Source organism: Pristiophorus japonicus, unplaced genomic scaffold, assembly GCF_044704955.1.
Source record: "Pristiophorus japonicus isolate sPriJap1 unplaced genomic scaffold, sPriJap1.hap1 HAP1_SCAFFOLD_210, whole genome shotgun sequence".
Classification (NCBI taxonomy): Eukaryota; Metazoa; Chordata; class Chondrichthyes; family Pristiophoridae; genus Pristiophorus; species Pristiophorus japonicus.
The window spans coordinates 293691-318335 of record NW_027251799.1 but is presented as its reverse complement, the minus strand read 5'-3'; the positions used below and the strand labels follow the sequence as shown (position 1 = coordinate 318335).

Here is a 24645-nt window from a genome sequence, read left to right as displayed (position 1 = left end):
CACCTGTGGCTTCAATAACAGTCTCTGCGCCGCGTGGTCCTGAGCCCCACTGCACAATTGCCTTCAGGGATGATCGAAATCTCACTTTATTCTTTTAAACGGGAACTGCTGTCAATCAAGGGTCATTCTGCATCTGGGTAAAAGGGATGTCCTTGCAATCCCGGATCATTCTGTGTCTGTTTAAATGGGCTGGTTGTCAGTTCCGGTTCATAATCTTTCCCTTTAAAACGGATTTTCTCATAAACCCGGGTCATCCTGTATTGTTTGAGAAGGAGTATGATTTCAGCTGCAATGACCGAATTGTTAAACTATAGTGTTCCAATTTACATTGGGGTTGCCTGCGCCGGTGCGCACCCAGATCGCAGTGCATCTGTTCATTCACTCGAAATATGCTCATCTTTTCCTAAATCCACTTCTTGATATTGCAGTTGCCCCGAATTTGCTCGCAATATATACAACAACACAATGAATGTTGCTGGCAGCTGCCGCGTGGCCTAATGGATAAGGCGTCTGACTTCGATGACAACCGCAAAGTTATCAGAAGATTGCAGGTTCGAGTCCTGCCGCGGTCAACTTAGCTCGCTACGAGACATTTTATATTCTTTGTTGTGATTCTGCCGAGAAACCAACCATCTCTTCCAGTCACTCACCTGAAGTGAAGGAAGGCTGTTTGCTCAAAGAATCTCATGGCAAGTTTTCATCATTGTCGATCTGCATGCACGGGCAGAGCAAGCTGTGAAGTGGACTTTCTTGCACATTATTTCTGTTTGGATACAAAAAGCAGGAGATTGAATGGCTGACGATATCTTATAGCAGAGACGAGGTGGCCGAGAGGTTAAGGCGATGGACTGCTAATCCATTGTGCTCTGCACGCATGGGTTCGAATCCCATTCTCGTCGTCGTTGGCTTGCAGCTTAAACACTTTTTGACATTCACATTGAACCGAATCGCCAAATTCCCCTTTTACTTACAGGGATGCTGTACTTTCCTCATGTCATGTCTCAAATTAATAATATATTCGTCAAAAGGTGAACAGTTGCAGTACAATGGCGAGGGGCTCTAATTAGATAGGTATCTGAGAGACAGCACATGCACGATGTGCCATAATATCATTTCTCACCACCGTCAGAATCTGAGAGCTGCGCTTTTCACTGTCGGCGGCTCGTTGGTCCACGATTATGATTATCCCTTCGGAATGATCACATTTGAAATGCGAGAGTCACGGGCCAAATCCCGGACGAGCCCCGCCATGTTTTACTCAAATTTCCGCTTCTAACAGCCGCTCGACATGTGAGAAAACAGACGTTTTTCACGTTAAAACGTGTGATTTTACGCCGATGTTCCCTCAGCATCCAAATCCCAGAGCAAAGTGAAACCCGCCAAACTGAGTAAAGTTAAAATATCTCAGAGGTACTCGGCTCTGTGACTCGTTGGATAACCGAAAGCCTTGTTTGGTTCCGGCCGATACTTGATCAGTATATCTTCCTGTCTGTACGCATAAGTTCACCTCAATTGGGATAAGCATACATTCAGCGTCAATCTCCACCTCTGCCCTGAATATGAGTGCGTCCTGGTTCTCTAGAGCTGAAAAGATGAGAGAAGCTGCTTTTTGAATTCGTCCCTTGGCTGCCGACTTCAAAGCATACAGGAAATCAATCCGGGCTGGCAAAGCTGCCTGGTCTGATTAAAAGGCGGTGACAGCCTATATTGTAAGCATGTTCTCGTCTTCTGGCCTCAACATTAGGTTCAACGTATCGGATGATAAGCACCGCTCCTATTGTCTGTTAATGGTTCTGCTATTCCCACTAACACTTCCTCTGGACCATCCTTTGTTACGTTATTGCCCGATTACCACCCACTTTGCCTTTCTCCATTGTGCCATGTATTATTTAATCACTCCTTCGTTCCGCTGCATCACAAACGTTCCCATTTGACATTTCTCGCTGCGTATTTTTTCCAGGCGCTATTTTTGTTGAAAACATATGTAATCTTTAACTTTTTCCTGAAATATCGGAATTATTATCCGACAGAACGTGAAACCGGATTCTTCCTCCACAAAATCTGCACGACCTGCCGAGTTTTACATATTTATCTGTTTTTATTCATTCTATTTCCGTGTCCCTTTTAAGGGGATTTGCTGTCTGTTCAAGATCATTCTCTGTCTCTGTAAAATGGTGTGCTATCAGACCCTCATCATTCTGTGTCTGTTTCAAAGGGATGTGCTGTCTGTCCCGGATTTCCAATTTGAAATTTCAAAACCTGCCTTTGGAGGTTAAGGAATATTAGTTTGTTTGTGTGTTTCAGACTGGGTTGGTTTTACGTACTTCCCTCCCTCCTTGTCTATCACCTGTGGCTTCAATAACAGTCTCTGCGCCGCGTGGTCCTGAGCCCCACTGCACAATTGCCTTCAGGGATGATCGAAATCTCACTTTATTCTTTTAAACGGGAACTGTTGTCAATCAAGGGTCATTCTGCATCTGGGTAAAAGGGATAACCTTGCAATCCCGGATCATTCTGTGTCTGTTTAAATGGGCTGGTTGCCAGTTCCGGTTCATAATCTTTCCCTTTAAAACGGATTTTCTCATAAACCCGGGTCATCCTGTATTGTTTGAGAAGGAGTATGATTTCAGCTGCAATGACCGAATTGTTAAACTATAGTGTTCCAATTTACATTGGGGTTGCCTGCGCCGGTGCGCACCCAGATCGCAGTGCATCTGTTCATTCACTCGAAATATGCTCATCTTTTCCTAAATCCACTTCTTGATATTGCAGTTGCCCCGAATTTGCTCGCAATATATACAACAACACAATGAATGTTGCTGGCAGCTGCCGCGTGGCCTAATGGATAAGGCGTCTGACTTCGATGACAACCGCAAAGTTATCAGAAGATTGCAGGTTCGAGTCCTGCCGCGGTCAACTTAGCTCGCTACGAGACATTTTATATTCTTTGTTGTGATTCTGCCGAGAAACCAACCATCTCTTCCAGTCACTCACCTGAAGTGAAGGAAGGCTGTTTGCTCAAAGAATCTCATGGCAAGTTTTCATCATTGTCGATCTGCATGCACGGGCAGAGCAAGCTGTGAAGTGGACTTTCTTGCACATTATTTCTGTTTGGATACAAAAATCAGGAGATTGAATGGCTGACGATATCTTATAGCAGAGACGAGGTGGCCGAGAGGTTAAGGCGATGGACTGCTAATCCATTGTGCTCTGCACGCATGGGTTCGAATCCCATTCTCGTCGTCGTTGGCTTGCAGCTTAAACACTTTTTGACATTCACATTGAACCGAATCGCCAAATTCCCCTTTTACTTACAGGGATGCTGTACTTTCCTCATGTCATGTCTCAAATTAATAATATATTCGTCAAAAGGAGAACAGTTGCAGTACAATGGCGAGGGGCACTAATTAGATAGGTATCTGAGAGACAGCACATGCACGATGGGCCATAATATCATTTCTCACCACCGTCAGAATCTGAGAGCTGCGCTTTTCACTGTCGGCGGCTCGTTGGTCCACGATTATGATTATCCCTTCGGAATGATCACATTTGAAATGCGAGAGTCACGGGCCAAATCCCGGACGAGCCCCTCCATGTTTTACTCAAATTTCCGCTTCTAACAGCCGCTCGACATGTGAGAAAACAGACGTATTTCACGTTAAAACGTGTGATTTTACGCCGATGTTCCCTCAGCATCCAAATCCCAGAGCAAAGTGAAACCCGCCAAACTGAGTAAAGTTAAAATATCTCAGAGGTACTCGGCTCTGTGACTCGTTGGATAACCGAAAGCCTTGTTTGGTTCCGGCCGATACTTGATCAGTATATCTTCCTGTCTGTACGCATAAGTTCACCTCAATTGGGATAAGCATACATTCAGCGTCAATCTCCACCTCTGCCCTGAATATGAGTGCGTCCTGGTTCTCTAGAGCTGAAAAGATGAGAGAAGCTGCTTTTTGAATTCGTCCCTTGGCTGCCGACTTCAAAGCATACAGGAAATCAATCCGGGCTGGCAAAGCTGCCTGGTCTGATTAAAAGGCGGTGACAGCCTATATTGTAAGCATGTTCTCGTCTTCTGGCCTCAACATTAGGTTCAACGTATCGGATGATAAGCACCGCTCCTATTGTCTGTTAATGGTTCTGCTATTCCCACTAACACTTCCTCTGGACCATCCTTTGTTACGTTATTGCCCGATTACCACCCACTTTGCCTTTCTCCATTGTGCCATGTATTATTTAATCACTCCTTCGTTCCGCTGCATCACAAACGTTCCCATTTGACATTTCTCGCTGCGTATTTTTTCCAGGCGCTATTTTTGTTGAAAACATCTGTAATCTTTAACTTTTTCCTGAAATATCGGAATTATTATCCGACAGAACGTGAAACCGGATTCTTCCTCCACAAAATCTGCACGACCTGCCGAGTTTTACATATTTATCTGTTTTTATTCATTCTATTTCCGTGTCCCTTTTAAGGGGATTTGCTGTCTGTTCAAGATCATTCTCTGTCTCTGTAAAATGGTGTGCTATCAGACCCTCATCATTCTGTGTCTGTTTCAAAGGGATGTGCTGTCTGTCCCGGATTTCCAATTTGAAATTTCAAAACCTGCCTTTGGAGGTTAAGGAATATTAGTTTGTTTGTGTGTTTCAGACTGGGCTGGTTTTACGTCCTTCCCTCCCTCCTTGTCTATCACCTGTGGCTTCAATAACAGTCTCTGCGCCGCGTGGTCCTGAGCCCCACTGCACAATTGCCTTCAGGGATGATCGAAATCTCACTTTATTCTTTTAAACGGGAACTGTTGTCAATCAAGGGTCATTCTGCATCTGGGTAAAAGGGATAACCTTGCAATCCCGGATCATTCTGTGTCTGTTTAAATGGGCTGGTTGCCAGTTCCGGTTCATAATCTTTCCCTTTAAAACGGATTTTCTCATAAACCCGGGTCATCCTGTATTGTTTGAGAAGGAGTATGATTTCAGCTGCAATGACCGAATTGTTAAACTATAGTGTTCCAATTTACATTGGGGTTGCCTGCGCCGGTGCGCACCCAGATCGCAGTGCATCTGTTCATTCACTCGAAATATGCTCATCTTTTCCTAAATCCACTTCTTGATATTGCAGTTGCCCCGAATTTGCTCGCAATATATACAACAACACAATGAATGTTGCTGGCAGCTGCCGCGTGGCCTAATGGATAAGGCGTCTGACTTCGATGACAACCGCAAAGTTATCAGAAGATTGCAGGTTCGAGTCCTGCCGCGGTCAACTTAGCTCGCTACGAGACATTTTATATTCTTTGTTGTGATTCTGCCGAGAAACCAACCATCTCTTCCAGTCACTCACCTGAAGTGAAGGAAGGCTGTTTGCTCAAAGAATCTCATGGCAAGTTTTCATCATTGTCGATCTGCATGCACGGGCAGAGCAAGCTGTGAAGTGGACTTTCTTGCACATTATTTCTGTTTGGATACAAAAAGCAGGAGATTGAATGGCTGACGATATCTTATAGCAGAGACGAGGTGGCCGAGAGGTTAAGGCGATGGACTGCTAATCCATTGTGCTCTGCACGCATGGGTTCGAATCCCATTCTCGTCGTCGTTGGCTTGCAGCTTAAACACTTTTTGACATTCACATTGAACCGAATCGCCAAATTCCCCTTTTACTTACAGGGATGCTGTACTTTCCTCATGTCATGTCTCAAATTAATAATATATTCGTCAAAAGGAGAACAGTTGCAGTACAATGGCGAGGGGCACTAATTAGATAGGTATCTGAGAGACAGCACATGCACGATGGGCCATAATATCATTTCTCACCACCGTCAGAATCTGAGAGCTGCGCTTTTCACTGTCGGCGGCTCGTTGGTCCACGATTATGATTATCCCTTCGGAATGATCACATTTGAAATGCGAGAGTCACGGGCCAAATCCCGGACGAGCCCCTCCATGTTTTACTCAAATTTCCGCTTCTAACAGCCGCTCGACATGTGAGAAAACAGACGTATTTCACGTTAAAACGTGTGATTTTACGCCGATGTTCCCTCAGCATCCAAATCCCAGAGCAAAGTGAAACCCGCCAAACTGAGTAAAGTTAAAATATCTCAGAGGTACTCGGCTCTGTGACTCGTTGGATAACCGAAAGCCTTGTTTGGTTCCGGCCGATACTTGATCAGTATATCTTCCTGTCTGTACGCATAAGTTCACCTCAATTGGGATAAGCATACATTCAGCGTCAATCTCCACCTCTGCCCTGAATATGAGTGCGTCCTGGTTCTCTAGAGCTGAAAAGATGAGAGAAGCTGCTTTTTGAATTCGTCCCTTGGCTGCCGACTTCAAAGCATACAGGAAATCAATCCGGGCTGGCAAAGCTGCCTGGTCTGATTAAAAGGCGGTGACAGCCTATATTGTAAGCATGTTCTCGTCTTCTGGCCTCAACATTAGGTTCAACGTATCGGATGATAAGCACCGCTCCTATTGTCTGTTAATGGTTCTGCTATTCCCACTAACACTTCCTCTGGACCATCCTTTGTTACGTTATTGCCCGATTACCACCCACTTTGCCTTTCTCCATTGTGCCATGTATTATTTAATCACTCCTTCGTTCCGCTGCATCACAAACGTTCCCATTTGACATTTCTCGCTGCGTATTTTTTCCAGGCGCTATCTTTGTTGAAAACATCTGTAATCTTTAACTTTTTCCTGAAATATCGGAATTATTATCCGACAGAACGTGAAACCGGATTCTTCCTCCACAAAATCTGCACGACCTGCCGAGTTTTACATATTTATCTGTTTTTATTTATTCTATTTCCGTGTCCCTTTTAAGGGGATTTGCTGTCTGTTCAAGATCATTCTCTGTCTCTGTAAAATGGTGTGCTATCAGACCCTCATCATTCTGTGTCTGTTTCAAAGGGATGTGCTGTCTGTCCCGGATTTCCAATTTGAAATTTCAAAACCTGCCTTTGGAGGTTAAGGAATATTAGTTTGTTTGTGTGTTTCAGACTGGGCTGGTTTTACGTCCTTCCCTCCCTCCTTGTCTATCACCTGTGGCTTCAATAACAGTCTCTGCGCCGCGTGGTCCTGAGCCCCACTGCACAATTGCCTTCAGGGATGATCGAAATCTCACTTTATTCTTTTAAACGGGAACTGCTGTCAGTCAAGGGTCATTCTGCATCTGGGTAAAAGGGATGTCCTTGCAATCCCGGATCATTCTGTGTCTGTTTAAATGGGCTGGTTGTCAGTTCCGGTTCATAATCTTTCCCTTTAAAACGGATTTTCTCATAAACCCGGGTCATCCTGTATTGTTTGAGAAGGAGTATGATTTCAGCTGCAATGACCGAATTGTTAAACTATAGTGTTCCAATTTACATTGGGGTTGCCTGCGCCGGTGCGCACCCAGATCGCAGTGCATCTGTTCATTCACTCGAAATATGCTCATCTTTTCCTAAATCCACTTCTTGATATTGCAGTTGCCCCGAATTTGCTCGCAATATATACAACAACACAATGAATGTTGCTGGCAGCTGCCGCGTGGCCTAATGGATAAGGCGTCTGACTTCGATGACAACCGCAAAGTTATCAGAAGATTGCAGGTTCGAGTCCTGCCGCGGTCAACTTAGCTCGCTACGAGACATTTTATATTCTTTGTTGTGATTCTGCCGAGAAACCAACCATCTCTTCCAGTCACTCACCTGAAGTGAAGGAAGGCTGTTTGCTCAAAGAATCTCATGGCAAGTTTTCATCATTGTCGATCTGCATGCACGGGCAGAGCAAGCTGTGAAGTGGACTTTCTTGCACATTATTTCTGTTTGGATACAAAAAGCAGGAGATTGAATGGCTGACGATATCTTATAGCAGAGACGAGGTGGCCGAGAGGTTAAGGCGATGGACTGCTAATCCATTGTGCTCTGCACGCATGGGTTCGAATCCCATTCTCGTCGTCGTTGGCTTGCAGCTTAAACACTTTTTGACATTCACATTGAACCGAATCGCCAAATTCCCCTTTTACTTACAGGGATGCTGTACTTTCCTCATGTCATGTCTCAAATTAATAATATATTCGTCAAAAGGAGAACAGTTGCAGTACAATGGCGAGGGGCACTAATTAGATAGGTATCTGAGAGACAGCACATGCACGATGGGCCATAATATCATTTCTCACCACCGTCAGAATCTGAGAGCTGCGCTTTTCACTGTCGGCGGCTCGTTGGTCCACGATTATGATTATCCCTTCGGAATGATCACATTTGAAATGCGAGAGTCACGGGCCAAATCCCGGACGAGCCCATCCATGTTTTACTCAAATTTCCGCTTCTAACAGCCGCTCGACATGTGAGAAAACAGACGTATTTCACGTTAAAACGTGTGATTTTACGCCGATGTTCCCTCAGCATCCAAATCCCAGAGCAAAGTGAAACCCGCCAAACTGAGTAAAGTTAAAATATCTCAGAGGTACTCGGCTCTGTGACTCGTTGGATAACCGAAAGCCTTGTTTGGTTCCGGCCGATACTTGATCAGTATATCTTCCTGTCTGTACGCATAAGTTCACCTCAATTGGGATAAGCATACATTCAGCGTCAATCTCCACCTCTGCCCTGAATATGAGTGCGACCTGGTTCTCTAGAGCTGAAAAGATGAGAGAAGCTGCTTTTTGAATTCGTCCCTTGGCTGCCGACTTCAAAGCATACAGGAAATCAATCCGGGCTGGCAAAGCTGCCTGGTCTGATTAAAAGGCGGTGACAGCCTATATTGTAAGCATGTTCTCGTCTTCTGGCCTCAACATTAGGTTCAACGTATCGGATGATAAGCACCGCTCCTATTGTCTGTTAATGGTTCTGCTATTCCCACTAACACTTCCTCTGGACCATCCTTTGTTACGTTATTGCCCGATTACCACCCACTTTGCCTTTCTCCATTGTGCCATGTATTATTTAATCACTCCTTCGTTCCGCTGCATCACAAACGTTCCCATTTGACATTTCTCGCTGCGTATTTTTTCCAGGCGCTATTTTTGTTGAAAACATCTGTAATCTTTAACTTTTTCCTGAAATATCGGAATTATTATCCGACAGAACGTGAAACCGGATTCTTCCTCCACAAAATCTGCACGACCTGCCGAGTTTTACATATTTATCTGTTTTTATTCATTCTATTTCCGTGTCCCTTTTAAGGGGATTTGCTGTCTGTTCAAGATCATTCTCTGTCTCTGTAAAATGGTGTGCTATCAGACCCTCATCATTCTGTGTCTGTTTCAAAGGGATGTGCTGTCTGTCCCGGATTTCCAATTTGAAATTTCAAAACCTGCCTTTGGAGGTTAAGGAATATTAGTTTGTTTGTGTGTTTCAGACTGGGCTGGTTTTACGTCCTTCCCTCCCTCCTTGTCTATCACCTGTGGCTTCAATAACAGTCTCTGCGCCTTCAGGGATGATCGAAATCTCACTTTATTCTTTTAAACCGGAACTGCTGTCAGTCAAGGGTCATTCTGCATCTGGGTAAAAGGGATGTCCTTGCAATCCCGGATCATTCTGTGTCTGTTTAAATGGGCTGGTTGTCAGTTCCGGTTCATAATCTTTCCCTTTAAAACGGATTTTCTCATAAACCCGGGTCATCCTGTATTGTTTGAGAAGGAGTATGATTTCAGCTGCAATGACCGAATTGTTAAACTATAGTGTTCCAATTTACATTGGGGTTGCCTGCGCCGGTGCGCACCCAGATCGCAGTGCATCTGTTCATTCACTCGAAATATGCTCATCTTTTCCCAAATCCACTCCTTGATATTGCAGTTGCCCCGAATTTGCTCGCAATATATACAACAACACAATGAATGTTGCTGGCAGCGGCCGCGTGGCCTAATGGATAAGGCGTCTGACTTCGATGACAACCGCAAAGTTATCAGAAGATTGCAGGTTCGAGTCCTGCCGCGGTCAACTTAGCTCGCTACGAGACATTTTATATTCTTTCTTGTGATTCTGCCGAGAAACCAACCATCTCTTCCAGTCACTCACCTGAAGTGAAGGAAGGCTGTTTGCTCAAAGAATCTCATAGCAAGTTTTCATCATTGTCGATCTGCATGCACGGGCAGAGCAAGCTGTGAAGTGGACTTTCTTGCACATTATTTCTGTTTGGATACAAAAAGCAGGAGATTGAATGGCTGACGATATCTTATAGCAGAGACGAGGTGGCCGAGAGGTTAAGGCGATGGACTGCTAATCCATTGTGCTCTGCACGCATGGGTTCGAATCCCATTCTCGTCGTCGTTGGCTTGCAGCTTAAACACTTTTTGACATTCACATTGAACCGAATCGCCAAATTCCCCTTTTACTTACAGGGATGCTGTACTTTCCTCATGTCATGTCTCAAATTAATAATATATTCGTCAAAAGGAGAACAGTTGCAGTACAATGGCGAGGGGCACTAATTAGATAGGTATCTGAGAGACAGCACATGCACGATGGGCCATAATATCATTTCTCACCACCGTCAGAATCTGAGAGCTGCGCTTTTCACTGTCGGCGGCTCGTTGGTCCACGGTTATAATTGTCCCTTCGGAATGATCACATTTGAAATGCGAGAGTCACGGGCCAAATCCCGGACGAGCCCCGCCATGTTTTACTCAAATTTCCGCTTCTAACAGCCGCTCGACATGTGAGAAAACAGACGTATTTCACGTTAAAACGTGTGATTTTACGCCGATGTTCCCTCAGCATCCAAATCCCAGAGCAAAGTGAAACCCGCCAAACTGAGTAAAGTTAAAATATCTCAGAGGTACTCGGCTCTGTGACTCGTTGGATAACCGAAAGCCTTGTTTGGTTCCGGCCGATACTTGATCAGTATATCTTCCTGTCTGTACGCATAAGTTCACCTCAATTGGGATAAGCATACATTCAGCGTCAATCTCCACCTCTGCCCTGAATATGTGTGCGTCCTGGTTCTCTAGAGCTGAAAAGATGAGAGAAGCTGCTTTTTGAATTCGTCCCTTGGCTGCCGAATTCAAAGCATACAGGAAATCAATCCGGGCTGGCAAAGCTGCCTGGTCTGATTAAAAGGCGGTGACAGCCTATATTGTAAGCATGTTCTCGTCTTCTGGCCTCAACATTAGGTTCAACGTATCGGATGATAAGCACCGCTCCCATTGTCTGGTAATGGTTCTGCTATTCCCACTAACACTTCCTCTGGACCATCCTTTGTTCCGTTATTGCCCGATTACCACCCACTTTGCCTTTCTCCATTGTGCCATGTATTATTTAATCACTCCTTCGTTCCGCTGCATCACAAACGTTCCCATTTGACATTTCTCGCTGCGTATTTTTTCCAGGCGCTATTTTTGTTGAAAACGTCTGTAATCTTTAACTTTTTCCTGAAATATCGGAATTATTATCCGACAGAACGTGAAACCGGATTCTTTATCCACAAAATCTGCACGACCTGCCGAGTTTTACATATTTATCTGTTTTTATTCATTCTATTTCCGTGTCCCTTTTAAGGGGATTTGCTGTCTGTTCAAGATCATTCTCTGTCTCTGTAAAATGGTGTGCTATCAGACCCTCATCATTCTGTGTCTGTTTCAAAGGGATGTGCTGTCTGTCCCGGATTTCCAATTTGAAATTTCAAAACCTGCCTTTGGAGGTTAAGGAATATTAGTTTGTTTGTGTGTTTCAGACTGGGCTGGTTTTACGTCCTTCCCTCCCTCCTTGTCTATCACCTGTGGCTTCAATAACAGTCTCTGCGCCGCGTGGTCCTGAGCCCCACTGCACAATTGCCTTCAGGGATGATCGAAATCTCACTTTATTCTTTTAAACGGGAACTGCTGTCAATCAAGGGTCATTCTGCATCTGGGTAAAAGGGATAACCTTGCAATCCCGGATCATTCTGTGTCTGTTTAAATGGGCTGGTTGCCAGTTCCGGTTCATAATCTTTCCCTTTAAAACGGATTTTCTCATAAACCCGGGTCATCCTGTATTGTTTGAGAAGGAGTATGATTTCAGCTGCAATGACCGAATTGTTAAACTATAGTGTTCCAATTTACATTGGGGTTGCCTGCGCCGGTGCGCACCCAGATCGCAGTGCATCTGTTCATTCACTCGAAATATGCTCATCTTTTCCTAAATCCACTTCTTGATATTGCAGTTGCCCCGAATTTGCTCGCAATATATACAACAACACAATGAATGTTGCTGGCAGCTGCCGCGTGGCCTAATGGATAAGGCGTCTGACTTCGATGACAACCGCAAAGTTATCAGAAGATTGCAGGTTCGAGTCCTGCCGCGGTCAACTTAGCTCGCTACGAGACATTTTATATTCTTTGTTGTGATTCTGCCGAGAAACCAACCATCTCTTCCAGTCACTCACCTGAAGTGAAGGAAGGCTGTTTGCTCAAAGAATCTCATGGCAAGTTTTCATCATTGTCGATCTGCATGCACGGGCAGAGCAAGCTGTGAAGTGGACTTTCTTGCACATTATTTCTGTTTGGATACAAAAAGCAGGAGATTGAATGGCTGACGATATCTTATAGCAGAGACGAGGTGGCCGAGAGGTTAAGGCGATGGACTGCTAATCCATTGTGCTCTGCACGCATGGGTTCGAATCCCATTCTCGTCGTCGTTGGCTTGCAGCTTAAACACTTTTTGACATTCACATTGAACCGAATCGCCAAATTCCCCTTTTACTTACAGGGATGCTGTACTTTCCTCATGTCATGTCTCAAATTAATAATATATTCGTCAAAAGGAGAACAGTTGCAGTACAATGGCGAGGGGCACTAATTAGATAGGTATCTGAGAGACAGCACATGCACGATGGGCCATAATATCATTTCTCACCACCGTCAGAATCTGAGAGCTGCGCTTTTCACTGTCGGCGGCTCGTTGGTCCACGGTTATAATTCTCCCTTCGGAATGATCACATTTGAAATGCGAGAGTCACGGGCCAAATCCCGGACGAGCCCCGCCATGTTTTACTCAAATTTCCGCTTCTAACAGCCGCTCGACATGTGAGAAAACAGACGTATTTCACGTTAAAACGTGTGATTTTACGCCGATGTTCCCTCAGCATCCAAATCCCAGAGCAAAGTGAAACCCGCCAAACTGAGTAAAGTTAAAATATCTCAGAGGTACTCGGCTCTGTGACTCGTTGGATAACCGAAAGCCTTGTTTGGTTCCGGCCGATACTTGATCAGTATATCTTCCTGTCTGTACGCATAAGTTCACCTCAATTGGGATAAGCATACATTCAGCGTCAATCTCCACCTCTGCCCTGAATATGAGTTCGTCCTGGTTCTCTAGAGCTGAAAAGATGAGAGAAGCTGCTTTTTGAATTCGTCCCTTGGCTGCCGACTTCAAAGCATACAGGAAATCAATCCGGGCTGGCAAAGCTGCCTGGTCTGATTAAAAGGCGGTGACAGCCTATATTGTAAGCATGTTCTCGTCTTCTGGCCTCAACATTAGGTTCAACGTATCGGATGATAAGCACCGCTCCCATTGTCTGGTAATGGTTCTGCTATTCCCACTAACACTTCCTCTGGACCATCCTTTGTTCCGTTATTGCCCGATTACCACCCACTTTGCCTTTCTCCATTGTGCCATGTATTATTTAATCACTCCTTCGTTCCGCTGCATCACAAACGTTCCCATTTGACATTTCTCGCTGCGTATTTTTTCCAGGCGCTATTTTTGTTGAAAACGTCTGTAATCTTTAACTTTTTCCTGAAATATCGGAATTATTATCCGACAGAACGTGAAACCGGATTCATTATCCACAAAATCTGCACGACCTGCCGAGTTTTACATATTTATCTGTTTTTATTCATTCTATTTCCGTGTCCCTTTTAAGGGGATTTGCTGTCTGTTCAAGATCATTCTCTGTCTCTGTAAAATGGTGTGCTATCAGACCCTCATCATTCTGTGTCTGTTTCAAAGGGATGTGCTGTCTGTCCCGGATTTCCAATTTGAAATTTCAAAACCTGCCTTTGGAGGTTAAGGAATATTAGTTTGTTTGTGTGTTTCAGACTGGGCTGGTTTTACGTCCTTCCCTCCCTCCTTGTCTATCACCTGTGGCTTCAATAACAGTCTCTGCGCCGCGTGGTCCTGAGCCCCACTGCACAATTGCCTTCAGGGATGATCGAAATCTCACTTTATTCTTTTAAACGGGAACTGCTGTCAATCAAGGGTCATTCTGCATCTGGGTAAAAGGGATAACCTTGCAATCCCGGATCATTCTGTGTCTGTTTAAATGGGCTGGTTGCCAGTTCCGGTTCATAATCTTTCCCTTTAAAACGGATTTTCTCATAAACCCGGGTCATCCTGTATTGTTTGAGAAGGAGTATGATTTCAGCTGCAATGACCGAATTGTTAAACTATAGTGTTCCAATTTACATTGGGGTTGCCTGCGCCGGTGCGCACCCAGATCGCAGTGCATCTGTTCATTCACTCGAAATATGCTCATCTTTTCCTAAATCCACTTCTTGATATTGCAGTTGCCCCGAATTTGCTCGCAATATATACAACAACACAATGAATGTTGCTGGCAGCTGCCGCGTGGCCTAATGGATAACGCGTCTGACTTCGATGACAACCGCAAAGTTATCAGAAGATTGCAGGTTCGAGTCCTGCCGCGGTCAACTTAGCTCGCTACGAGACATTTTATATTCTTTGTTGTGATTCTGCCGAGAAACCAACCATCTCTTCCAGTCACTCACCTGAAGTGAAGGAAGGCTGTTTGCTCAAAGAATCTCATGGCAAGTTTTCATCATTGTCGATCTGCATGCACGGGCAGAGCAAGCTGTGAAGTGGACTTTCTTGCACATTATTTCTGTTTGGATACAAAAAGCAGGAGATTGAATGGCTGACGATATCTTATAGCAGAGACGAGGTGGCCGAGAGGTTAAGGCGATGGACTGCTAATCCATTGTGCTCTGCACGCATGGGTTCGAATCCCATTCTCGTCGTCGTTGGCTTGCAGCTTAAACACTTTTTGACATTCACATTGAACCGAATCGCCAAATTCCCCTTTTACTTACAGGGATGCTGTACTTTCCTCATGTCATGTCTCAAATTAATAATATATTCGTCAAAAGGAGAACAGTTGCAGTACAATGGCGAGGGGCACTAATTAGATAGGTATCTGAGAGACAGCACATGCACGATGGGCCATAATATCATTTCTCACCACCGTCAGAATCTGAGAGCTGCGCTTTTCACTGTCGGCGGCTCGTTGGTCCACGGTTATAATTCTCCCTTCGGAATGATCACATTTGAAATGCGAGAGTCACGGGCCAAATCCCGGACGAGCCCCGCCATGTTTTACTCAAATTTCCGCTTCTAACAGCCGCTCGACATGTGAGAAAACAGACGTATTTCACGTTAAAACGTGTGATTTTACGCCGATGTTCCCTCAGCATCCAAATCCCAGAGCAAAGTGAAACCCGCCAAACTGAGTAAAGTTAAAATATCTCAGAGGTACTCGGCTCTGTGACTCGTTGGATAACCGAAAGCCTTGTTTGGTTCCGGCCGATACTTGATCAGTATATCTTCCTGTCTGTACGCATAAGTTCACCTCAATTGGGATAAGCATACATTCAGCGTCAATCTCCACCTCTGCCCTGAATATGAGTTCGTCCTGGTTCTCTAGAGCTGAAAAGATGAGAGAAGCTGCTTTTTGAATTCGTCCCTTGGCTGCCGACTTCAAAGCATACAGGAAATCAATCCGGGCTGGCAAAGCTGCCTGGTCTGATTAAAAGGCGGTGACAGCCTATATTGTAAGCATGTTCTCGTCTTCTGGCCTCAACATTAGGTTCAACGTATCGGATGATAAGCACCGCTCCCATTGTCTGGTAATGGTTCTGCTATTCCCACTAACACTTCCTCTGGACCATCCTTTGTTCCGTTATTGCCCGATTACCACCCACTTTGCCTTTCTCCATTGTGCCATGTATTATTTAATCACTCCTTCGTTCCGCTGCATCACAAACGTTCCCATTTGACATTTCTCGCTGCGTATTTTTTCCAGGCGCTATTTTTGTTGAAAACGTCTGTAATCTTTAACTTTTTCCTGAAATATCGGAATTATTATCCGACAGAACGTGAAACCGGATTCTTTATCCACAAAATCTGCACGACCTGCCGAGTTTTACATATTTATCTGTTTTTATTCATTCTATTTCCGTGTCCCTTTTAAGGGGATTTGCTGTCTGTTCAAGATCATTCTCTGTCTCTGTAAAATGGTGTGCTATCAGACCCTCATCATTCTGTGTCTGTTTCAAAGGGATGTGCTGTCTGTCCCGGATTTCCAATTTGAAATTTCAAAACCTGCCTTTGGAGGTTAAGGAATATTAGTTTGTTTGTGTGTTTCAGACTGGGCTGGTTTTACGTCCTTCCCTCCCTCCTTGTCTATCACCTGTGGCTTCAATAACAGTCTCTGCGCCGCGTGGTCCTGAGCCCCACTGCACAATTGCCTTCAGGGATGATCGAAATCTCACTTTATTCTTTTAAACGGGAACTGCTGTCAATCAAGGGTCATTCTGCATCTGGGTAAAAGGGATAACCTTGCAATCCCGGATCATTCTGTGTCTGTTTAAATGGGCTGGTTGCCAGTTCCGGTTCATAATCTTTCCCTTTAAAACGGATTTTCTCATAAACCCGGGTCATCCTGTATTGTTTGAGAAGGAGTATGATTTCAGCTGCAATGACCGAATTGTTAAACTATAGTGTTCCAATTTACATTGGGGTTGCCTGCGCCGGTGCGCACCCAGATCGCAGTGCATCTGTTCATTCACTCGAAATATGCTCATCTTTTCCTAAATCCACTTCTTGATATTGCAGTTGCCCCGAATTTGCTCGCAATATATACAACAACACAATGAATGTTGCTGGCAGCTGCCGCGTGGCCTAATGGATAAGGCGTCTGACTTCGATGACAACCGCAAAGTTATCAGAAGATTGCAGGTTCGAGTCCTGCCGCGGTCAACTTAGCTCGCTACGAGACATTTTATATTCTTTGTTGTGATTCTGCCGAGAAACCAACCATCTCTTCCAGTCACTCACCTGAAGTGAAGGAAGGCTGTTTGCTCAAAGAATCTCATGGCAAGTTTTCATCATTGTCGATCTGCATGCACGGGCAGAGCAAGCTGTGAAGTGGACTTTCTTGCACATTATTTCTGTTTGGATACAAAAAGCAGGAGATTGAATGGCTGACGATATCTTATAGCAGAGACGAGGTGGCCGAGAGGTTAAGGCGATGGACTGCTAATCCATTGTGCTCTGCACGCATGGGTTCGAATCCCATTCTCGTCGTCGTTGGCTTGCAGCTTAAACACTTTTTGACATTCACATTGAACCGAATCGCCAAATTCCCCTTTTACTTACAGGGATGCTGTACTTTCCTCATGTCATGTCTCAAATTAATAATATATTCGTCAAAAGGAGAACAGTTGCAGTACAATGGCGAGGGGCACTAATTAGATAGGTATCTGAGAGACAGCACATGCACGATGGGCCATAATATCATTTCTCACCACCGTCAGAATCTGAGAGCTGCGCTTTTCACTGTCGGCGGCTCGTTGGTCCACGGTTATAATTCTCCCTTCGGAATGATCACATTTGAAATGCGAGAGTCACGGGCCAAATCCCGGACGAGCCCCGCCATGTTTTACTCAAATTTCCGCTTCTAACAGCCGCTCGACATGTGAGAAAACAGACGTATTTCACGTTAAAACGTGTGATTTTACGCCGATGTTCCCTCAGCATCCAAATCCCAGAGCAAAGTGAAACCCGCCAAACTGAGTAAAGTTAAAATATCTCAGAGGTACTCGGCTCTGTGACTCGTTGGATAACCGAAAGCCTTGTTTGGTTCCGGCCGATACTTGATCAGTATATCTTCCTGTCTGTACGCATAAGTTCACCTCAATTGGGATAAGCATACATTCAGCGTCAATCTCCACCTCTGCCCTGAATATGAGTTCGTCCTGGTTCTCTAGAGCTGAAAAGATGAGAGAAGCTGCTTTTTGAATTCGTCCCTTGGCTGCCGACTTCAAAGCATACAGGAAATCAATCCGGGCTGGGAAAGCTGCCTGGTCTGATTAAAAGGCGGTGACAGCCTATATTGTAAGCATGTTCTCGTCTTCTGGCCTCAACATTAGGTTCAACGTATCGGATGATAAGCACCGCTCCCATTGTCTGGTAATGGTTCTGCTATTCCCACTAACACTTCCTCTGGACCATCCTTTGTTCCGTTATTGCCCGATTACCACCCACTTTGCCTTTCTCCATTGTGCCATGTATTATTTAATCACTCCTTCGTTCCGCTGCATCACAAACGTTCCCATTTGACATTTCTCGCTGCGTATTTTTTCCAGGCGCTATTTTTGTTGAAAACGTCTGTAATCTTTAACTTTTTCCTGAAATATCGGAATTATTATCCGACAGAACGTGAAACCGGATTCTTTATCCACAAAATCTGCACGACCTGCCGAGTTTTACATATTTATCTGTTTTTATTCATTCTATTTCCGTGTCCCTTTTAAGGGGATTTGCTGTCTGTTCAAGATCATTCTCTGTCTCTGTAAAATGGTGTGCTATCAGACCCTCATCATTCTGTGTCTGTTTCAAAGGGATGTGCTGTCTGTCCCGGATTTCCAATTTGAAATTTCAAAACCTGCCTTTGGAGGTTAAGGAATATTAGTTTGTTTGTGTGTTTCAGACTGGGCTGGTTTTACGTCCTTCCCTCCCTCCTTGTCTATCACCTGTGGCTTCAATAACAGTCTCTGCGCCGCGTGGTCCTGAGCCCCACTGCACAATTGCCTTCAGGGATGATCGAAATCTCACTTTATTCTTTTAAACGGGAACTGCTGTCAATCAAGGGTCATTCTGCATCTGGGTAAAAGGGATAACCTTGCAATCCCGGATCATTCTGTGTCTGTTTAAATGGGCTGGTTGCCAGTTCCGGTTCATAATCTTTCCCTTTAAAACGGATTTTCTCATAAACCCGGGTCATCCTGTATTGTTTGAGAAGGAGTATGATTTCAGCTGCAATGACCGAATTGTTAAACTATAGTGTTCCAATTTACATTGGGGTTGCCTGCGCCGGTGCGCACCCAGATCGCAGTGCATCTGTTCATTCACTCGAAATATGCTCATCTTTTCCTAAATCCACTTCTTGATATTGCAGTTGCCCCGAATTTGCTCGCAATATATACAACAACACAATGAATGTTGCTGGCAGCTGCCGCGTGGCCTAATGGATAAGGCGTCTGACTTCGATGACAACCGCAAAGTTATCAGAAGATTGCAGCTTCGAGTCCTGCCGCGGTCAACTTAGCTCGCTACGCGACATTTTATATTCTTTCTTGTGATTCTGCCGAGAAACCAACCATCTCTTCCAGTCACTCACCTGAAGTGAAGGAAGGCTGTTTGCTCAAAGAATCTCATGGCAAGTTTTCATCATTGTCGATCTGCATGCACGGGCAGAGCAAGCTGTGAAGTGGACTTTCTTGCACATTATTTCTGTTTGGATACAAAAAGCAGGAGATTGAATGGCTGACGATATCTTATAGCAGAGACGAGGTGGCCGAGAGGTTAAGGCGATGGACTGCTAATCCATTGTGCTCTGCACGCATGGGTTCGAATCCCATTCTCGTCGTCGTTGGCTTGCAGCTTAAACACTTTTTGACATTCACATTTAACCTAATCGCCAAATTCCCCTTTTACTTACAGGGATGCTGTACTTTCCTCATGTCATGTCTCAAATTAATAATATATTCGTCAAGAGGAGAACAGTTGCAGTACAATGGCGAGGGGCACTAATTAGATAGGTATCTGAGAGACAGCACATGCACGATGGGCCATAATATCATTTCTCACCACCCTCAGAATCTGAGAGCTGCGCTTTTCACTGTCGGCGGCTCGTTGGTCCACGGTTATAATTCTCCCTTCGGAATGATCACATTTGAAATGCGAGAGTCACGGGCCAAATCCCGGACGAGCCCCGCCATGTTTTACTCAAATTTCCGCTTCTAACAGCCGCTCGACATGTGAGAAAACAGACGTATTTCACGTTAAAACGTGTGATTTTACGCCGATGTTCCCTTAGCATCCAAATCCCAGAGCAAAGTGAAACCCGCCAAACTGAGTAAAGTTAAAATATCTCAGAGGTACTCGGCTCTGTGACTCGTTGGATAACCGAAAGCCTTGTTTGGTTCCGGCCGATACTTGATCAGTATATCTTCCTGTCTGTACGCATAAGTTCACCTCAATTGGGATAAGCATACATTCAGCGTCAATCTCCACCTCTGCCCTGAATATGTGTGCGTCCTGGTTCTCTAGAGCTGAAAAGATGAGAGAAGCTGCTTTTTGAATTCGTCCCTTGGCTGCCGAATTCAAAGCATGCAGGAAATCAATCCGGGCTGGCAAAGCTGCCTGGTCTGATTAAAAGGCGGTGACAGCCTATATTGTAAGCATGTTCTCGTCTTCTGGCCTCAACATTAGGTTCAACGTATCGGATGATAAGCACCGCTCCCATTGTCTGGTAATGGTTCTGCTATTCCCACTAACACTTCCTCTGGACCATCCTTTGTTACGTTATTGCCCGATTACCACCCACTTTGCCTTTCTCCATTGTGCCATGTATTATTTAATCACTCCTTCGTTCCGCTGCATCACAAACGTTCCCATTTGACATTTCTCGCTGCGTATTTTTTCCAGGCGCTATTTTTGTTGAAAACATCTGTAATCTTTAACTTTTTCCTGAAATATCGGAATTATTATCCGACAGAACGTGAAACCGGATTCTTCCTCCACAAAATCTGCACGACCTGCCGCGTTTTACATATTTATCTGTTTTTATTCATTCTATTTCCGTGTCCCTTTTAAGGGGATTTGCTGTCTGTTCAAGATCATTCTCTGTCTCTGTAAAATGGTGTGCTATCAGACCCTCATCATTCTGTGTCTGTTTCAAAGGGATGTGCTGTCTGTCCCGGATTTCCAATTTGAAATTTCAAAACCTGCCTTTGGAGGTTAAGGAATATTAGTTTGTTTGTGTGTTTCAGACTGGGCTGGTTTTACGTCCTTCCCTCCCTCCTTGTCTATCACCTGTGGCTTCAATAACAGTCTCTGCGCCGCGTGGTCCTGAGCCACACTGCACAATTGCCTTCAGGGATGATCGAAATCTCACTTTATTCTTTTAAACGGGAACTGCTGTCAATCAAGGGTCATTCTGCATCTGGGTAAAAGGGATAACCTTGCAATCCCGGATCATTCTGTGTCTGTTTAAATGGGCTGGTTGCCAGTTCCGGTTCATAATCTTTCCCTTTAAAACGGATTTTCTCATAAACCCGGGTCATCCTGTATTGTTTGAGAAGGAGTATGATTTCAGCTGCAATGACCGAATTGTTAAACTATAGTGTTCCAATTTACATTGGGGTTGCCTGCGCCGGTGCGCACCCAGATCGCAGTGCATCTGTTCATTCACTCGAAATATGCTCATCTTTTCCTAAATCCACTTCTTGATATTGCAGTTGCCCCGAATTTGCTCGCAATATATACAACAACACAATGAATGTTGCTGGTAGCTGCCGCGTGGCCTAATGGATAAGGCGTCTGACTTCGATGACAACCGCAAAGTTATCAGAAGATTGCAGGTTCGAGTCCTGCCGCGGTCAACTTAGCTCGCTACGCGACATTTTATATTCTTTGTTGTGATTCTGCCGAGAAACCAACCATCTCTTCCAGTCACTCACCTGAAGTGAAGGAAGGCTGTTTGCTCAAAGAATCTCATGGCAAGTTTTCATCATTGTCGATCTGCATGCACGGGCAGAGCAAGCTGTGAAGTGGACTTTCTTGCACATTATTTCTGTTTGGATACAAAAAGCAGGAGATTGAATGGCTGACGATATCTTATAGCAGAGACGAGGTGGCCGAGAGGTTAAGGCGATGGACTGCTAATCCATTGTGCTCTGCACGCATGGGTTCGAATCCCATTCTCGTCGTCGTTGGCTTGCAGCTTAAACACTTTTTGACATTCACATTTAACCTAATCGCCAAATTCCCCTTTTACTTACAGGGATGCTGTACTTTCCTCATGTCATGTCTCAAATTAATAATATATTCGTCAAGAGGAGAACAGTTGCAGTACAATGGCGAGGGGCACTAATTAGATAGGTATCTGAGAGACAGCACATGCACGATGGGCCATAATATCATTTCTCACCACCCTCAGAATCTGAGAGCTGCGCTTTATACTGTCGGCGGCTCGTTGGTCCACGGTTATAATTCTCCCTTCGGAATGATCACATTTGAAATGCGAGAGTCACGGGCCAAATCCCGGACGAGCCCCGCCATGTTTTACTCAAATTTCCGCTTCTAACAGCCGCTCGACATGTGAGAAAACAGACGTATTTCACGTTAAAACGTGTGATTTTACGCCGATGTTCCCTTAGCATCCAAATCCCAGAGCAAAGTGAAACCCGCCAAACTGAGTAAAGTTAAAATATCTCAGAGGTACTCGGCTCTGTGACTCGTTGGATAACCGAAAGCCTTGTTTGGTTCCGGCCGATACTTGATCAGTATATCTTCCTGTCTGTACGCATAAGTTCACCTCAATTGGGATAAGCATACATTCAGCGTCAATCTCCACCTCTGCCCTGAATATGTGTGCGTCCTGGTTCTCTAGAGCTGAAAAGATGAGAGAAGCTGCTTTTTGAATTCGTCCCTTGGCTGCCGAATTCAAAGCATGCAGGAAATCAATCCGGGCTGGCAAAGCTGCCTGGTCTGATTAAAAGGCGGTGACAGCCTATATTGTAAGCATGTTCTCGTCTTCTGGCCTCAACATTAGGTTCAACGTATCGGATGATAAGCACCGCTCCCATTGTCTGGTAATGGTTCTGCTATTCCCACTAACACTTCCTCTGGACCATCCTTTGTTACGTTATTGCCCGATTACCACCCACTTTGCCTTTCTCCATTGTGCCATGTATTATTTAATCACTCCTTCGTTCCGCTGCATCACAAACGTTCCCATTTGACATTTCTCGCTGCGTATTTTTTCCAGGCGCTATTTTTGTTGAAAACATCTGTAATCTTTAACTTTTTCCTGAAATATCGGAATTATTATCCGACAGAACGTGAAACCGGATTCTTCCTCCACAAAATCTGCACGACCTGCCGCGTTTTACATATTTATCTGTTTTTATTCATTCTATTTCCGTGTCCCTTTTAAGGGGATTTGCTGTCTGTCCAAGATCATTCTCTGTCTCTGTAAAATGATGTGCTATCAGACCCTCATCATTCTGTGTCTGTTTCAAAGGGATGTGCTGTCTGTCCCGGATTTCCAATTTGAAATTTCAAAACCTGCCTTTGGAGGTTAAGGAATATTAGTTTGTTTGTGTGTTTCAGACTGGGCTGGTTTTACGTCCCTCCCTCCTTGTCTATCACCTGTGGCTTCAATAACAGTCTCTGCACCGCGTGGTCCTGAGCCCCACTGCACAATTGCCTTCAGGGATGATCGAAATCTCACTTTATTCTTTTAAAAGGGAACTGCTGTCAGTCAAGGGTCATTCTGCATCTGGGTAAAAGGGATGTCCTTGCAATCCCGGATCATTCTGTGTCAGTTTAAATGGGCTGGTTGTCAGTTCCGGTTCATAATCTTTCCCTTTAAAACGGATTTTCTCATAAACCCGGGTCATCCTGTATTGTTTGAGAAGGAGTATGATTTCAGCTGCAATGACCGAATTGTCAAACTATAGTGTTCCAATTTACATTGGGGTTGCCTGCGCCGGTGCGCACCCAGATCGCAGTGCATCTGTTCATTCACTCGAAATATGCTCATCTTTTCCTAAATCCACTCCTTGATATTGCAGTTGCCCCGAATTTGCTCGCAATATATACAACAACACAATGAATGTCGCTGGCAGCGGCCGCGTGGCCTAATAGATAAGGCGTCTGACTTCGATAACAACCGCAAAGTTATCAGAAGATTGCAGGTTCGAGTCCTGCCGCGGTCAACTTAGCTCGCTACGAGACATTTTATATTCTTTGTTGTGATTCTGCCGAGAAACCAACCATCTCTTCCAGTCACTCACCTGAAGTGAAGGAAGGCTGTTTGCTTCAAGAATCTCATGGCAAGTTTTCATCATTGTCGATCTGCATGCACGGGCAGAGCAATCTGTGAAGTGGACTTTCTTGCACATTATTTCTGTTTGGATACAAAAAGCAGGAGATTGAATGGCTGACGATGTCTCATAGCAGAGACGAGGTGGCCGAGAGATTAAGGCGATGGACTGCTAATCCATTGTGCTCTGCACGCATGGGTTCGAATCCCATTCTCGTCGTCGTTGGCTTGCAGCTTAAACACTTTTTGACATTCACATTTAACCTCATCGCCAAATTCCCCTTTTACTTACAGCGATGCTGTACTTTCTTCATGTCATGTCTCAAATAAATAATATATTCGTCAAAAGGAGAACAGTTGCAGTACAATGGCGAGGGGCACTAATTAGATAGGTATCTGAGAGACAGCACATGCACGATGGGCCATAATATCATTTCTCACCACCGTCAGAATCTGAGAGCTGCGCTTTTCACTGTCGGCGGCTCGTTGGTCCACGGTTATAATTCTCCCTTCGGAATGATCACATTTGAAATGCGAGAGTCACGGGCCAAATCCCGGACG

At 44.8% G+C, this 24645-nt stretch overlaps 20 non-coding genes across 20 annotated transcripts; all 20 read left to right on the top strand.

Moving 5' to 3' along the window:
• Window positions 1-483: 483 nt before the first annotated feature.
• Window positions 484-573, top strand: trnar-ucg (transfer RNA arginine (anticodon UCG)). Its single transcript is given in 2 exon segments — window positions 484-520; window positions 537-573. It is a non-coding gene; the product is annotated as a tRNA-Arg (tRNA).
• Window positions 574-817: 244 nt separating this feature from the next.
• Window positions 818-899, top strand: trnas-gcu (transfer RNA serine (anticodon GCU)). The gene has a single exon. It is a non-coding gene; the product is annotated as a tRNA-Ser (tRNA).
• Window positions 900-2827: 1928 nt separating this feature from the next.
• On the top strand, window positions 2828-2917 carry trnar-ucg (transfer RNA arginine (anticodon UCG)). Its single transcript is given in 2 exon segments — window positions 2828-2864; window positions 2881-2917. It is a non-coding gene; the product is annotated as a tRNA-Arg (tRNA).
• Window positions 2918-3161: 244 nt separating this feature from the next.
• Window positions 3162-3243, top strand: trnas-gcu (transfer RNA serine (anticodon GCU)). The gene has a single exon. It is a non-coding gene; the product is annotated as a tRNA-Ser (tRNA).
• A 1928-nt stretch (window positions 3244-5171) lies between these two features.
• On the top strand, window positions 5172-5261 carry trnar-ucg (transfer RNA arginine (anticodon UCG)). Its single transcript is given in 2 exon segments — window positions 5172-5208; window positions 5225-5261. It is a non-coding gene; the product is annotated as a tRNA-Arg (tRNA).
• Window positions 5262-5505: 244 nt separating this feature from the next.
• On the top strand, window positions 5506-5587 carry trnas-gcu (transfer RNA serine (anticodon GCU)). Its single transcript has one exon. It is a non-coding gene; the product is annotated as a tRNA-Ser (tRNA).
• A 1928-nt stretch (window positions 5588-7515) lies between these two features.
• Window positions 7516-7605, top strand: trnar-ucg (transfer RNA arginine (anticodon UCG)). The gene is given in 2 exon segments: window positions 7516-7552; window positions 7569-7605. It is a non-coding gene; the product is annotated as a tRNA-Arg (tRNA).
• A 244-nt stretch (window positions 7606-7849) lies between these two features.
• trnas-gcu (transfer RNA serine (anticodon GCU)) lies at window positions 7850-7931 on the top strand. Its single transcript has one exon. It is a non-coding gene; the product is annotated as a tRNA-Ser (tRNA).
• Window positions 7932-9828: 1897 nt separating this feature from the next.
• On the top strand, window positions 9829-9917 carry trnar-ucg (transfer RNA arginine (anticodon UCG)). Its single transcript is given in 2 exon segments — window positions 9829-9865; window positions 9882-9917. It is a non-coding gene; the product is annotated as a tRNA-Arg (tRNA).
• A 245-nt stretch (window positions 9918-10162) lies between these two features.
• On the top strand, window positions 10163-10244 carry trnas-gcu (transfer RNA serine (anticodon GCU)). Its single transcript has one exon. It is a non-coding gene; the product is annotated as a tRNA-Ser (tRNA).
• Window positions 10245-12172: 1928 nt separating this feature from the next.
• Window positions 12173-12262, top strand: trnar-ucg (transfer RNA arginine (anticodon UCG)). Its single transcript is given in 2 exon segments — window positions 12173-12209; window positions 12226-12262. It is a non-coding gene; the product is annotated as a tRNA-Arg (tRNA).
• A 244-nt stretch (window positions 12263-12506) lies between these two features.
• Window positions 12507-12588, top strand: trnas-gcu (transfer RNA serine (anticodon GCU)). The gene has a single exon. It is a non-coding gene; the product is annotated as a tRNA-Ser (tRNA).
• Window positions 12589-14850: 2262 nt separating this feature from the next.
• Window positions 14851-14932, top strand: trnas-gcu (transfer RNA serine (anticodon GCU)). Its single transcript has one exon. It is a non-coding gene; the product is annotated as a tRNA-Ser (tRNA).
• A 1928-nt stretch (window positions 14933-16860) lies between these two features.
• On the top strand, window positions 16861-16950 carry trnar-ucg (transfer RNA arginine (anticodon UCG)). Its single transcript is given in 2 exon segments — window positions 16861-16897; window positions 16914-16950. It is a non-coding gene; the product is annotated as a tRNA-Arg (tRNA).
• Window positions 16951-17194: 244 nt separating this feature from the next.
• Window positions 17195-17276, top strand: trnas-gcu (transfer RNA serine (anticodon GCU)). The gene has a single exon. It is a non-coding gene; the product is annotated as a tRNA-Ser (tRNA).
• Window positions 17277-19538: 2262 nt separating this feature from the next.
• Window positions 19539-19620, top strand: trnas-gcu (transfer RNA serine (anticodon GCU)). Its single transcript has one exon. It is a non-coding gene; the product is annotated as a tRNA-Ser (tRNA).
• Window positions 19621-21548: 1928 nt separating this feature from the next.
• Window positions 21549-21638, top strand: trnar-ucg (transfer RNA arginine (anticodon UCG)). The gene is given in 2 exon segments: window positions 21549-21585; window positions 21602-21638. It is a non-coding gene; the product is annotated as a tRNA-Arg (tRNA).
• A 244-nt stretch (window positions 21639-21882) lies between these two features.
• Window positions 21883-21964, top strand: trnas-gcu (transfer RNA serine (anticodon GCU)). Its single transcript has one exon. It is a non-coding gene; the product is annotated as a tRNA-Ser (tRNA).
• A 1924-nt stretch (window positions 21965-23888) lies between these two features.
• trnar-ucg (transfer RNA arginine (anticodon UCG)) lies at window positions 23889-23977 on the top strand. The gene is given in 2 exon segments: window positions 23889-23925; window positions 23942-23977. It is a non-coding gene; the product is annotated as a tRNA-Arg (tRNA).
• Window positions 23978-24222: 245 nt separating this feature from the next.
• Window positions 24223-24304, top strand: trnas-gcu (transfer RNA serine (anticodon GCU)). The gene has a single exon. It is a non-coding gene; the product is annotated as a tRNA-Ser (tRNA).
• Window positions 24305-24645: the final 341 nt, after the last annotated feature.